This window comes from Silurus meridionalis, chromosome 4 (assembly GCF_014805685.1).
Source record: "Silurus meridionalis isolate SWU-2019-XX chromosome 4, ASM1480568v1, whole genome shotgun sequence".
Lineage (NCBI taxonomy): Eukaryota > Metazoa > Chordata > Actinopteri > Siluriformes > Siluridae > Silurus > Silurus meridionalis.
Window position 1 is genome coordinate 1,380,152 of NC_060887.1, and position 12,178 is coordinate 1,392,329.

The 12,178-nt window shown below is 39.1% G+C and overlaps 1 protein-coding gene and 1 non-coding gene across 3 annotated transcripts in view; one reads left to right on the top strand and one right to left on the bottom strand.

Annotated features, from left to right (window-relative positions):
* LOC124384638 (eukaryotic translation initiation factor 4 gamma 3-like) overlaps window positions 1-12,178 on the bottom strand; it is a 1,295,064-nt gene that overhangs the window by 1,017,228 nt on the left and 265,658 nt on the right. The window lies entirely within an intron of this gene.
* trnav-uac lies at window positions 8,405-8,477 on the top strand. Its single transcript has one exon. It is a non-coding gene; the product is annotated as a tRNA-Val (tRNA).

Genomic DNA, 12,178 nt, shown 5'->3' on the forward strand with positions numbered 1-12,178 from the left:
TACAAATAAATATGATGTTCTTTATGTGTAAGTTTGTCTCTGATGAAAAAGCCGGTGGCGACTGCAGCAAGAACAAACTCCCCGAGACGGCATAAGGAAGAAAACTTTAGAGGAACCAGAGGGAACCCGTCCTCATCTGGGTTTCACTGAATGTCCATTTATTACAGCTAAATGATGTTGAGGTGAAGTGATGATCAGATACAAACTGTAGTCCTGAGTCAGTGTAGCAGACTGTTAACATAAACTACAGTCCAAATCCCAACCCTCAAAGCTCCTGTTCTTACTCTGTTTTGTTTCTGCGTGGACTATTTCAGCCTGGGGGTCGTAAGTTTTTTTGGACACTTTGTTTTTTGTGTTTTTTCCCACGAGTACATTGTATTTTACCTGATAGTAGTAGGGCACATGTTTGATCTAAAATAATGAAAGTGATGAGACGGAACTCTTTGTACAAATAATCACACACACACACACACACACACACACACACACACACACACACACACACACACACACACAGTGTATATGAATATATAGGTGCTCCAGTGGCGGCTACTGGTCTGTCAGAGAGGGGAAGCTCATTTTCGGCCTACATCATAAAATTGTCTATTTATTTAAAAGTAAATTCTGCCCTACGTTCCTTTTCAAGAAAATGGTCTGTGACCCTGTCGTACCAACTAGGAGTCTTTTCAAGTGACTTGACCAGTGTCCTCTCAATGGCCAGCAGAGCTAGGCTGCTTAAACGGCCTTGGCCCATTGTGTTTCGGGTGTAGGACTTGAGTCGCTTTAAACAGGAGAAGCTCCTTTCTACACCTGCAGATGTAGCTCCAATTGTTGTCACTAATGAGAACAGTTTGTAAAGCTGAGGCATTGCACTGTCCAACTCCATGTCTTTAAGGAACACCAAGTAATCACACAGCTTTCCCCTGTTACCCTGCAAGTCCTGATCTGAATACAGGACTTAAAGTTCTGACCTCAGTCTTCCTGAATCAAAGTGATGGCCATGAATGAAGGAATGAATGAATGAATGAACGATCTAAAAAAAAAATATTAAACTCTGTAAAACTGAAACAAGGAATGTGGTGTATAATTGTGTGAAATTTATGATGAAAATCAAGCAATTTCGCCAAGCAAATATCAAAGAAATAGGTTGCAGCAGTTTTTATTTTGACTGAACTTGAGAAATCATGATGGGACTGAGCGCGAATAGCTTCAGTGATTCCTTATAGTACAGAATCGCTGTCAGTCAAAAGGAGATGCAGTCTTTCGACAGACCCTCCAATCATCACGCAGAAGCTCGGAGTCCGGGCCAGCCCACTCCCCATTCACCCCCAGAGACGCTGCGCATCCGTGGGCGGGACATAATCGCAGCGTTTATCCAATGACCGTCTAGTTTCGAAGCGCTGAAAAAAACCATTCAAAGCAGCCCCATTGAAGTCAATGGACGCTGGGCTTCAATAGGGAAATGCACTGTGACGCTGCGGGAATGTATGAGAAGGAAATCGAGTCAGCCGACCTGCTATATGTAATTGATTCTGAACAAACTCGTCTTTGAGATGAACGTTTTCTAACGCATTTTTAGTCAATAAAATGTTAATACAATAGTACATATTTGACCATTAATTTTGTGACATTATAAGGGAAGCCGAGCTTCCCTTGCAGTCTTAAAGAAATCGCCTCTGAGGTGCTCCTAATAAAGTGTTTGTAATACATGAACACAATTAGTATCATTGTACATACAGTAACATGGTCATTTTTTTTAAACATATGCACAGAGTCGTTAAAGACTCCTAATATAAATAATACAAAATTACCGTAACATATAAATATTGAAAAATGGCCCTGAATCCTGTATGTACTGTAGATGTTTTGTTTGAAGTGTTGTGATCATGAAGATGAAATCCTGCAGGTTATTTGGGTTTGTACTGAGTGATAGTTGTTTCATAAACACCTTCTTATAAAATCCAACTCAAATGTTAAATAAAAATTCACTCTAAATTTGTAATCAGCGGCGTCTCACCATCACATTCCACTACGGGAGCGCAGGAGGAGGAGATGCCCGACTGCATGGAATACAGGAGAACATCAAATCCCCTACCATTAGATAACTGCAGAACACAGTGTAAATAACGACATATTTTCCTTCAATAAATCTGGAAATGCAGCCATTACGCTCTCACACAGTCGTTACTCTCTTTATGTTCTCATTTTCAGTCCTAACTATAATGATGTTCATGACAAAACTGGCATGAAGAAACGTGTTCACATGTCACATTTTCATCTTCAAATTGTATCACTGGTGATGATGCCACTAATTCATGCTGATTTTGCCAAGGTGTTAATGATCAGTGTAATTACTGTAAACATATAAATGCTGTGGTGACCCCCGTGTGTAATGCTGCATGATGGCACTGCTGGAGGATTACACCAATGGAAGATTAAGGAGAAAGAGTCTCCAGGGACCATGATGATTTCGCCCATGATGATGACTGGATAATAATCTGATTTAGATTCCTACAGCTGTGCTCCTGGATCTATGTGATCTATGCAGCTGCAGGACGTGATGACTGGCTTCTTGGTGACTTTAACAACATGTAGAAATTGTAAACATTGTCCTGATGTAGTCTATAATATGACAGGTGACAGAGGCTTCACCCCTCAGATGCTCCTCACCTCCAGAAATGCAGATGTGGAGCTCTGGATGTCTCAGGTGGAAGACTTTTATACCACCCGGAAAAAGTGTGTAAGATTATCAGGGTGTGTGGTGTTTTGCACAATGTGGCACTGAGGACCAGTTTCCTCTCCTCCTGACCTCCCTCCCCCTCAGCATTATGACCCCGAGCCACAGCCCCCTGCCCCACAAGAGCGATATAAACTAAGTGGAAGAATCCATGAGGAGGTCATACGGTGTTTGTAAGGAAGACAAAAATAATGGTTGTTATTAGTGTTTATTGTGACTCTTTGTAGTAAAAGATTAAAATCAAGATTTAAAAAAAGATAAAAAAAGATTTGACAAGACAGAAATAAAAAATGATCAAAAGACGAGACGATCTACAAGATACAATAGCTTTACACTCAGCTTTATACTATTGACTATAAGTGTAAAACTATCATAAATAGCCATAAGAGAAACAGAAAGAGGAAAAAGGCATGTTCAGACTCTCTGTTTCTCTTGTCGTCTTCTTTTTTTTCTATTTCTCCTTTTCTTTTGAATGTTTTCTTGTCTCAGCTGAGCAACAATTTCCTCCCATCGCCTCGGACTCTCATATAATGATCTGTTTTATTCTCTGAAGTCTTCTTTTCTTCCTCACAGAGATTCTGGGTATCCTGGAGCCCCCTGTTGGTCTGAAGCTGTAAGTTGTTCCTCTCCTCTATGTCAAGTTTAGTTTTCTCTCTTTCATCCTCCTGTTTTCTTTAAAATCCAACGTGGGCTCAAACTGAGCAACACGTTCCTCCAGTCGCTCTTTCTCTCTGATCAAATGATCTCTCTCCTGCTCTGCACTATTTTTATTTTCTCACAGTGATTCTGAGTATCCTGGAGCTCCATGGTGGTCTGTTCCAAAGTGAGCTTAAGCTGAGCAACATGTTCCTCCAGTCGTTTTTGTTCTCTCTTCCAGCTCTCTCTCACATTCTACAGTTTTCTCCAGTTCCTCATGGATTTTCAGGGAAGACTGGAGCTCCATGGTGGTCTGATCCAAAGTGACCTCAAGCTGAGCAACATGTTTCTCCACTTTCGTTTGTTCTCTTGTCCAGCTCTCTCTCACAGTCTACAGTTTTCTCCAGTTCCTCATTGATTTTCAAGGAAGACTGTAGCTTCATGGTGGTCTGCTCCAAAATAAACTCAAGCTGAGCAACACGTTCCTCCAGTTGTTTTTGTTCTCTCGCCCAGCTCTGGCTTCTCTCAGTTATGTCCTGTTCCTGCTGCTTTCGCTCAGAAGCCAAAGTAGCCTCCAGCTTTTGCACCGTCTGTAGCAGAATGGCTTTCTCTTCTTTCTCTTCTGTTATCTTCTCTATTATTAGAAGAGAAAATGCATCCAAGTCTTTCTCTACTTTCTCCATGTGTTCCAGCTTCTCCTTCATTTCAGCAATCTGCTTAGTTTTCTTGATCTTCTGGTTTGAAAATCTCTAAACCTTCTGAAGAGCTCCATGTTTATGCCTCTTTACTCACAAGCAAAAATCTGGAAATGAGAGAAACAGAGACGTTTCCAATTATAGACGTTGCCTTACTGTGACGTCACAGGCAGATGCCCCGCCCTCCGTCTGTGACGTAACCCGGTCTCTTTTAACCTGACACTATGCGCATGCGCACATTACAGAGGTAAAGAGCGGATAAAATATCATGTCTTCACAGCTTTTCTGTTGTTCCTGAGAGAAGAGTGATATTACAGTCATAAATAAGATAAAAACGGCTGTAAACTGTGTATAAAGCGAGTGAATCCGAGTTGAGAACCGGAAGTTGACCGGAGTGACTCTATAAATGTTGCAGAATCATAAATGACCAGTAGGTGGCAGTGTGATGTGTATTAGAGCTCACTGTCACAGCAGGTCATTAGAAGTAGTGGAGCTCTAATGACGTCATTAATAGCGAGGACAAGACACACAGCAGTTTGGGATTCTTTTATTGACTTTATTGATTAATTGATTTGGAGTATGATTGTGTTTCTGATCAAAGTAAGTTCATGTGTATGGAGTAAAAACAACCTGTACATTTCTCACTTCCAGACAGTATTATGAGATGTTCATCTGCTGGAAGTTCATGTTTAATGCTGCATGTTTTATAGGATTTATGAGCTGGATTAAATGTCCAAACATCTTAAATCAACACTGAGTGATTTTTTTGGTAGATATTAGATCTTTTTACATATTATTAATTTTTTTATATCTGTGATTTAAATACACATTTATAAATATAAAGGCTTTTAGTGTATATTAGAGATTAGAACATAAACCGACACAAATTAAATACAATAAAAAATGTATTAACTGAAATAAAACATAAAATATAAAGTTTCAAAATAAAATCTATCAATACATTTAAAATTATAACAATATAATAATAATAATAATAATAATAATAATAATAATAATAATAATAATAAGTTAAATACAGTGCAGTATTACAGCTTAAATATTTGAATTTATTTCAGATCAATTTTATTCATCCATTAAATAAATGGTGTCAGCGTCAGAGTAGTGTATTTACATGATCTGTTTCCAGGGTTTTCACGAACACAACTCTGTTATTACTGTTCTCTTTTCACAGCGCCGTCTCTTTCAGTTCTAATGAAAGTTCTCATGTATTAAGAGGGAATTTTATGAATGATCAATAATGAAACACCTTCATTACTGTTAGTTATTTACATATTTATTTACAGTAATAAAACTATTTCTGTAAAAAAGAGAAAGAAATAATAAATAAAAGCAAAATAAATAAAATGATGAATTCAGTGGAGCAGAACGACAGCACGATGACCTGAAAGTGAAAAACAGAGATGTGTTACTTTACATAATGTGTGTGTTTGACGGTACACAGTGTGTGTTTAGTAAAGTTTTGTAGGACATTATGAGGACAGTATGACTTACGCTGTAGATGGAACCACTGCATGTTCCTGGATGGATGGAGGTAGGGCTTGGTGTGGCGGCTGCTCTCTGTCCACTGCTCAGCCATAGTGATACACAGTGACCTCCTGCTCACCAGCTTTCCATTCAACTCTCTGATGGCATTAGTGTCTTCATCCAGAGAGGAATATCAGACAAATCCAAAGCCTTTGGACCGTCCATTGTGCAGTACCACCTGTAGAAGTGAGTGAGGAGATACAGAAAGCAAAAACATGAGCATTACATCACTCTCATGTAGAAAACCATGAGAAATAACAAGCACTGTCTGTATCCTATAATATAAACAGAACAGCTGTGTTCTTTTATCATCAAGGTTCTGGTCTCACTGGTGAATGAACAATGAAGCACTTTTATTTAAAGGTCATTTTCTGAGAGCAGAAACTTGCTGCAAGTGTACACTGGTTCTGGTATAATAGAGGATCTAATCCTAATTCCTACAGAAAACAGAACAAATTCAGCATCCAATGTTTGAGTGCATGTGTGTGTTTGCATTGCTGACTTTAATAATACACACTGATCAATCACTCAGTATTAAACCAATTATTACATGTGACCAAACACAGCTGTGACCAAAACCTGCTCCAGATCATGAAGGTCTCTATAAAACACACTGGAAATAGAATCAGAATAGTTAAAACAAAACTAATCGGACGGCTTTGACTCACTCTGTGGATGGATGTTCTTGTTGGCGTTGGGTCTTGGGTCTGGGCAGGGTTTTGAAGGCGAGATGGTTTCTACCTTCATGCCGTGACTTCGTCCCTGGGTGGTCTGAGAGGGACTTAAGTACACAGTCCTGCTGCCCAGCACCCTGCCGTTCATCTCCACGATGTCTACTCGAGCCTCATCAGGACATGAAAACGTCACATACCGAAGCCTTTTGAGCGTCCGTTCTCCATCATGACCTGTATGGGACAGCGAGCAGAAACACAAAGCAAAGAGTGCACATCAAACATGTTAGAGGTTCACAATATCAGAGCTCTCCACGTTCAGAAAATACTCCAGCTGAGTACAGGGAGGAAACCCCAAGTTACTGAGAACGAAGGAAAATGTAAGGATCAGTAGTTATAAATGACGTGTGCAGTGAGGACAGTCCCAAATCTCAGGAACGCTTCATACACGTCCTTCATCCACAGTACAGTCCAGATTTCTCAGCAGCAGTGTGACTGTCTACAGAACAACAACATCCAGTGTGTTCATCACTTCATTTACATTTCTTTAGGATAAAAAAAACAGGAAACATTCAGCATTAGACTTTTGAGTAAGTTGTGCTGTGTGATTCGTGATAATCAGATTTATGGTGAGACATAAACACCTTCAACAAAGTCAGACTCCTAAATAATATTTTACCTGATTATCTACACACAGTTATACATTTTCTCACATTCTCTAAAGTCTCCAAAAGTCCAAAGGACTTCAGTCTGTTCTTTTTGATCCTCCACCTTCTGCTCCTCAACTTCTGCTTCTCCACCTTCTGCTCCTCCACCTCTAAAGAAGTGTCAGATAGAGATGGGTTATATATAACATTCAACATGCGCCCAATATTACAAGAAGAGTATCTGTTCTTGATGAAGACTGTTTGTTCAGGTGAAATAACACAAGGCAGAACTTTCTCCAGACGGCAGGTCAGAGTTTTTGCTAAGATTTTCGTATCCTGGTCCAGGTGATTTACCAGAAGGCAGACTTGCTAAGGCTATTTCTGTATCAGATATAAACTCATCCAATTGTAATGCTGTACCTACACTTATTGTAGGAATACATACATTTTGAAAAAGGCCTCTAATGTTGAAGTGTCAGCAGATAAAGGAGCAGTATATAGTGATTTATAACATTGGAAGAAACAGCCATTGATTGTTAATACTGGAGTGTAATGGTCATCATGTCTGTTTTACATGCAGAAGGTCTTGGGTTTGACCCACAGTGGAGATATGCTCTTGAGCCTCTGATTTTAATTTCCTACTAGCAGGATTTACTTGTATTTTTATTTTTGTTTAAGAAAAATCTCGAAAATATTTCTATTAATACACATTGGATATCAGGCTTGTCAGCAGCAGGTTCCATGGTGTAGTGGTCATCACATCTGCTTTACATGCAGAAGGTCCTGGGTTTGATCCCCAGTAGAGCCAAGCCCTTGGCTTCTAATTTTGGAATGTTTTTTCTCCATTTCTGTTAAAAGCACAATGCAGAAACATGCAAAACTGTTCATTTATTTCCAGGATTGAGTAACAATTTGTAATATATAAACTTTATTCATGTTTACAACCTGCATGGTCCCACTGGGAGTTGAAGCCAGAACGTTCAGCATGTAAAGCAGATGTGATGACCACTACCCTATGGATCCACACAATCACCTGCACAGCATAAATAAGCAGAAATAATGATTCAGGTAACATGTTTTCAGATTGCAACAATCCAGTTTTGGGAAACTTCTTCCCAATGTACCCTCAGATTTCTGTTCTCGGTTAAGTTATTTTCAAATTCTGTAGTACATGATTAAATTATTAATATGAGGAAGATTAATCCTCATCATTGATCCTCATAGAGTGTCTAAGAGGAGCTACTCTAAAAAGCTGGAAAATCAGTTTTCAGCCAACGACCCTGCTTCAGTGAAGAAAGACCTGAGAGACATGGTGCAGTCATAAAAACCTGGAGCTTAACACGCTCAAAACAGTGGAGATGATTGTGACAACTTAGTCAATGAGTTTTCTAAGTTTAATTTATATTTTTCCAGTTAGAGTTTGAGAGACATGTTTCTATTTATGCACATTGGACATCAACCTTCTCAGCAGCAGGTTCCATAGTGTAGTGGTCATCACGTCTGCTTTACACGCAGAAGGTCCTGGGTTCGAGGCCCAGTGGAGCCATGCCCTTGAGTCTCGGATTCTAAATGCTTTTTGTCCATTGCGGTTACAGGGCCCATGCGCACGATGACCATCAGGTGAAGGTCCCTGCCCGAGATGGTTCCTCCATATGAAGAAGGACATGGGTGAGATGCGACCTCCCTGTACTCATTTAAATCTGGATATGCTGAGAGAGCTTGATGTGGTTGTTCATGGGAAGAAAGTGTGAATGACATTGTAAGAGGGGGACAGACGGGTCGACCTGTTAAGACAGATGTGGTGTCATAGGAGCTTCCATAGTTGGTCTCTCCCAGAGCGATTCCTGTAGTGAAACACAGAGCAAAGTTAGAAAAAGAAACTCATTTAAATGACTAAAACTATTATTGGGCAAAACATGGGGACATTTGAGTGAGTTTTCTAACTTTAATTCACATTGTTCCACTGAGATTTTGAAAAATGTTCCTATTTATGCACATTGGACATCAACCTTCCAAGTAACCGGTTCCTAAGTGTAGTGGTCATCATGTCTGCTTTGCATGCAGAAGGTCTTGTATTCGGCCCCCAGTGGAGCCATGCTCTTGAGCCTCTGATACTAATTTCCTGCTAGCAGGATTATTATTACTTTATATTTACTATTATTTTTATTTTTTTAAGAAAAATTGTAAAAAAAAAAATTCTATTTATGCACATCAGCCTTGTCAGCAACAGGTTCCATAGTGTGGCAGTCATCACATCTGCTTTAAACGCAGAAGGTTCTGATTTCGAGGCCCAGTGGAGTCGTGCCCTTGGCCTTTTTCTTCTAATTTTGGAATGCTTTTTCTCCATTGCTGTTACAAGCACAATGCAGTAACGTGCAAATTTGTTAATTTATTTCCAGGATCGAGTAACAATTTGTGACATATACATAAACCTCATTCCGATTTGCTAGCTGCATTGGGAGTTGAACCCAGGACCTTCTGTGTGTAAACCAGATGTGATGACCACTACCCTATAAATCCACACAAGCACCTGCACAGCATAAATAAGCCTTAATGACGATTCAGGTAATATGTTTCCAGATTGCAACTCTTCAGCTTTGGGAAAATTTTAAGGAAGAAATAGTCTGGTTGTGAGGATAAAAGTGTGTATAAAGTGTGTGTTTGGTTATTCACAATACTGGAGGATTTGAGAGATCAGGTGAGGTTCTCCACAGGTGTGAACACCAGAGTTGTTGAGTCTGCACAAGTCCATTATCCACTGCATTACTTGTCTGAAAGCCGTCTCATGGTTCTTGATGATTAGATTAGATTAGATTAGATTAGATTCAACTTTATTGTCATTACACATGTACAAGTACAAGGCAACGAAATGCAGTCTGGGTCTAACCAGAGTGCAATAACAGCAAGTGCTGTAGACTATAAACATAAATAGACTATAAACAGTAATTTAAAGATGTATATGTACTATAAATGTAGTATACAGATTAATATATATGTACTAAGAACATAATATACAAATAATATATATGTAATATGAATATATATGTACTATGACTGTGCATTGCAGTACAGTCATGATTTACAATGTAAATATCTGGTGACTGAGGTTACAGTGGAAGCATAGAGATGTTTAGGAGAGATGGCAGTGGACTTTTTAACTAGATTAATAAGATTTTAGAAGTTAAGAGGATGCCTGAGGAATGGAGAAGGAGTGTGCTGGTACCGTTTTTTTAGGAATAAGGGAGATGTGCAGACCTGCAGTAACTACAGGGGAATTATGTTGATCAGTCACACCATGAAGTTATGGGAAAGAGTAGTGGAAGCCAGGCTGAGAGAAGAGGTGACCATCTGTGAGCAGCAGTATGGTTTCATGCAGAGGAAGAGCTTTACAGACGCATTATTTGCTTTGAGAATATTGATGGAGAAGTATAGAGAAGGTCAGAAGGAGTTGCATCGTGTGTGGATTTAGAGAAAGCGTACAACAGGGTGGAGAGAGGAGTTGTGGTATTGTATGAGGAAGTCAGGTGTGTCAGAGAAGTATGTGAGGCTGGTGCAGGACATATATGAGGAAAGTGTGACAGCAGTGAAGTGTGCAGTAGGAGCCACAGACTGGTTTAAGGTGGAGGTGGGACTGCTTGAAGGATCATCTCTGAGCCCTTTCTTATTTGCATTGGTGATGGACAAGTTGACCGAGGAGGTCACACAGGAGTCTCCGTGGACTATGATGTTTGCGGATGATTGTTATATGTGGTAAGAGTAGGGAGCAGAGGTGGGACATCAATCAGAGGTAGGACGTATTGAAGAATGTATATATATATATATATATATATATATATATATATATATATATATATATATATATATATGTATTAAGCAAATAGATTTGTTCGCGATTTGTTGTATATTTTGAAATAATCTTCTAAATATATTTTAAAATATATTTTTTTATCGTAAGGGAAGTGTATCAGAGGAAGTGTATCAGGAAGTGTACCCATTTTAGATTAGATTACATTAGATTCAACTTTATTGTCATTACACATGTACAAGTACAAGGCAATGAAATGCAGTCTGGGTCTAACCAGAGTGCAATAACAGCAAGTGCAGGATATACAGTTTTTACATGATTTACATAGTTAAATAGAATGGTAATATAGGACTATAAACAGTTTACATATATGTATTATGAATATTATATACAGATGGATAAATATGTACTATGAACAGTAATGTACAGATGAGTATATATGTACTATGAACATGATTTACAGATGAACAATAATATACAGGTGAGTATATATGTACTGTGAACATGATTTACAGATGAACAATAATATACAGGTGAGTATATATGTACTGTGAACATGATTTACAGATGCCTATTACTATACTATTACTATATACTGTAAGATTTACAGAAGGATGTGAATGGTGAACATAATATATTGATATTATTATAAACAGAAAACGGGTATATATACAATGGTAATAAGTTAATGGTGAGCAGCAATAAAGAGAGAGCAGTGTGCAAATGAGCATAGTTTTGTGTAAACAGTCTATTAGTGCAATAACAAAGTGTGAGGTGAAAAGTGAGCAAGTGAGCATGAGTTTTTGTGTAGACAGTCCATTAGCGATATAACGAAGTGTGAGGTGTGGTGGGAAATGTGGTAGTGTATCAGCGAGGGGCAGAGTTCAGTAATGAACTTGAAGTGCTCACACTGCAGTAGATCGCTCGCACACTACCTGCACTATAAGCACTTTAGTGCAGAACATTTAGTGACTCTTTCAAGGGGATGGAATCAAGGCAAGAGGGTTTAAAAAGCAAATGATTACTGAGTTTATACCGCCATCTCCAGATAACTGTATACATTTTTGTCAAATTGAACGTTTGGTGTGAGGATCAGGGAGCATTTGACCGAACTTTCCGTGTTTTAGTGCCATCTACAGGAAACTCGACGGTACTGTCCGCGTGCACGCGAAGGGGTGTAGTGGACTTCAGCCAAGGGGGTCGACATTGAGCACTACACCTGCAAACACCCGAACACAGGTAAGTTTTTAAAACCTAAGACCAGACAAAAAGAAACCAAAACCTAGCTATATGTTTACTTGTTAGGCACAGCAGGAAATATAGTCAGAGGATGAAAGTGGAGGGGATGTTTGCATGTGTGAAAGACTGTAATGTGTATGTGCCCCCACATCCCCTCAGTAGGGGGTTACAGAGGATGAAAGTTTTTTAAAGTTGTGGTGTTT